Here is a 3,346-nt window from a genome sequence, read left to right as displayed (position 1 = left end):
AGTCCCCAGACAGTCCCCAGACACTACTATTTACCACCCCAGTCAGTCCCCAGACACTACCCTTTACCACCCCAGTCAGTCCCCAGACACTACCATTTACCACCCCAATCAGTCCCCAGACACTACCCTTGATTATCACCAGTCAGTCCCCAGATACTACAATTGATTAGCCCCAGTTAGTCTCCATACACTTAGGAAGCACATCAAAGCTCTCCTGGTTGGTTGAGCTCTAAGGGGAACAAGCTGTCACACACCCCGACACCCCCAATTATGTACATCAAGAACCACGTTTTCAGACAGGAAAGGTTGACTATTTTATTCAGGCAGTTTTACCTTTCCCACTCTCAGCTGTACAGGCCAGAAGTGATTAGAGAAGTGGTTCAGTTTCTCAGGAGTCAGAAGCCACATGGACAACCAGACTGCAAGGTTGGGGGCAGGTAGGGAGCAGCTACGGGGGAGGTGGGGGGCTGGTAAGGGGGAAGAAAAGGGGTAGGTAGGGGGGAATGTAAGGGATAGGTAGGGGGGCAGGTAGGGGACAGGTAGGGGCAGGTAGGTGTGCAGGTAGGGGGCAGGTAGGGGACAGGTAGGGGACAGGTAGGGGGAAGGTAGGGGTTAGGTTGTGGGATAGGTACGAGGCAGGTAGGGGACGGGTAGGGGGAAGTTAAGGTCATGTAGGGGGAGGGTAAGGGCATTTAGGGGGAAGGTAAGGTGATGTAGGGGGAAGGTAATGGCATGTAGGGGGAAGGTAGGGGGACAGGTAAGGGAGCAGGTAGGGGGCAGGTAGTGGAGAAGGTTGGAGGGAAGGTAGGTGAGCAGGTAGGGGGAAAGGTAGTGGGCATGTAGAGGGACAGGTAAGGGAGCAGGTAGGGGGCAAGTAGGGGGAAGGTTGGGGGGAAGGTAAGGTCATGTAGGGGGAAGGTAAGGGCATGTAGGGGGGAAGGTAAGGGCATGTAGGGGGAAGGTAAGGTCATGTAGAGAGGAAGGTAAGGTCATGTAGGGGGAAGGTAAGGTCATGTAGGGGGAAGGTAAGGTCATGTAGGGGGAAGGTAAGGTCATGTAGGGGGGAAGGTAAGGTCATGTAGGGGGGAAGGTAAGGTCATGTAGGGGAGAAGGTAAGGGCTTGTAGGGGGAAGGTAAGGGCTTGTAGGGGGGAAGGTAAGGGCATGTAGGGGGGAAGGTAAGGTCATGTAGGGGGAAAGGTCATGTAGGGGGTTAGGTCATGTAGAGGGGAAGGTAGGGGAGGAAGGTTGGGGACAGGTAGGGGGGCAGGTAGGGGGCAGGTATAGGGGAAGGTAAGGGCATGTAGGGGGAAGGTAGGTGGACAGAGTGAACAATGAACCTGTTTAGTATTGGTGGTAGTTATAATAGATGATAAACAAAGAAGATCACGATGAGGATAGAGGAAGATAAAGATGAGGAGGAGGATGATGATGAGGATGAAGATGAGGAGGAGGAGGAAGATGAAGATGAGGAGGAAGATGAAGACAATGAGGAGGATGAATATGAGGATGAAAATTGGGAGAAAGAATGAGGAGCATGAGGAGGATGAAGATGAGGAGGAGGTGGATTATAAAGAGGAGTCAGATGAAGATGAGATGGATGATGAAGAGGTGTAGGATGACGATGAGGAGGAGGAGGAGGAAGATGAGGAGGAGGTGGATGATGATGAGGAGGTGGAGGATGAAGAGGTGGTGGATGATAAAGAGGAGTCAGATGAAGATGAGATGGATGATGAAGAGGTGTAGGATGACGATGAGGAGGAGGAAGATGAGGAGGAGGTGGATGATGATGAGGAGGTGGAGGATGAAGAGGTGGTGGATGATAAAGAGGTGTACGATGAAGATGAGGTGGAGGAGAAGGAGGAAGATGAGGAGTAGGTGGATGATGACGAGGAGTCGGATGAAGATGAGGAGGAGGATGAAGATGTGGTGGAGGACGAAGAGGAGGTGGAGGATGAAAATGAGAAGAAGGTAGATGATGAAGATGAGTATGAGGATAAAGAGGAGTGGATGAAGTGGAGGAGGATGAAGATGAGTAGGTGGAGGATGTAGAGGATGTGGAGGATGAAGATGAGGAGGATGAAGATGAGGAGGATGAACATGAGTAGGTGGAGGATGTAGAGGATGTGGAGGATGAAGATGAGGAGGATGAAGATGAGTAGGTGGAGGATGTAGAGGATGTGGAGGATGAAGATGAGGAGGATGAAGATGAGGATGTGGAGGATGAATATGATGAGGATGAAGATGAGGATGTGGAGGATGAATATGATGAGGAGGATGAAGATGACGAGTGAGGATGAAGATGAGGTGGAGGATGAAGAGGAGGTGGAGGATTAAGAGGAGGTGGAGGATGAAGATGGGAGAAGGAGGATAATGAGGAGGAGGAGGATTATGAAGATGAAGAGGAGGTGAAGGATGACGATGAGGAGGAGGGGGATGATGAAGAGGAGGACGAGGTGGATGAAGATGATGAGGAGGAGGTGGATCAGGATGAAGAAGACGTGGAGGACAAAGAGGAGAAGGATGAAGAGGAAGATGAGGAAGAGGTGGATGAGGATGAAGATGAGGTGGATGAAGTGGAGGAGGATGAAGATGAGTAGGTGGAGGATGTAGAGGATGTGGAGGATGAATATGATGAGGAGGATGAAGATGAGGAGTGAGGATGAAGATGAGGAGGATGAGGATGAAGATGAGGATGTGGAGGATGAAGATGAGGAGTGAGGATGAAGATGAGGTGGAGGATGAAGATGAGGTGGAGGATGAAGATGTTTGTTGCACTGATTTTGGATGGTGTAATTGGCAAGCACAAACAGTTGTGTTTTCTCTGACCAAATACCAGCAGATTAATAATCACTGCCTCTCTTGTCCTGACATGTCCATCAGATGGATCACTGCCTCTTTCGTCCTGACATGTCCATCAGATGGATCACTGCCTCTCTTGTCCTGACATGTCCATCAGATGGATCACTGCCTCTCTTTTTTTTTCTTTTACCTTTATTTAACCAGGCAAGTCAGTTAAGAACAAATTCTTATTTTCAATGACGGCCTGGGAACAGTGGGTTAACTGCCTGTTCAAGGGCAGAACGACAGATTTGTACCTTGTCAGCTCGGGGGTTTGAACTCACAACCTTCCGGTTACTAGTCCAACGCTCTAACCACTAGACTACCCTGTCGCCCTTGTCCTGACATGTCCATCAGATACCGCGATGCAGTTGGCATCAGTTTCTGAGAATGCTAGTCTCTTTCCAGTGATCCTGCCGACCAAGGATGAGGAGTAATAGCATAACCTATGTTGCTAGCTACCATGACAAAGACCAAAGCCAGTGGAAGTGCCGTTGAGGACATAT

At 50.0% G+C, this 3,346-nt stretch overlaps 1 pseudogene; it reads right to left on the bottom strand.

The window, feature by feature from the left end:
- Positions 1 to 1,567: 1,567 nt before the first annotated feature.
- On the bottom strand, positions 1,568 to 2,592 carry LOC135545118 (uncharacterized protein DDB_G0271670-like; annotated as a pseudogene).
- Positions 2,593 to 3,346: the final 754 nt, after the last annotated feature.

The sequence above is a fragment of the Oncorhynchus masou genome, chromosome 9 (genome assembly GCF_036934945.1).
Source record: "Oncorhynchus masou masou isolate Uvic2021 chromosome 9, UVic_Omas_1.1, whole genome shotgun sequence".
NCBI lineage: Eukaryota > Metazoa > Chordata > Actinopteri > Salmoniformes > Salmonidae > Oncorhynchus > Oncorhynchus masou.
This window is presented reverse-complemented; position numbering and strand designations above follow the sequence as displayed.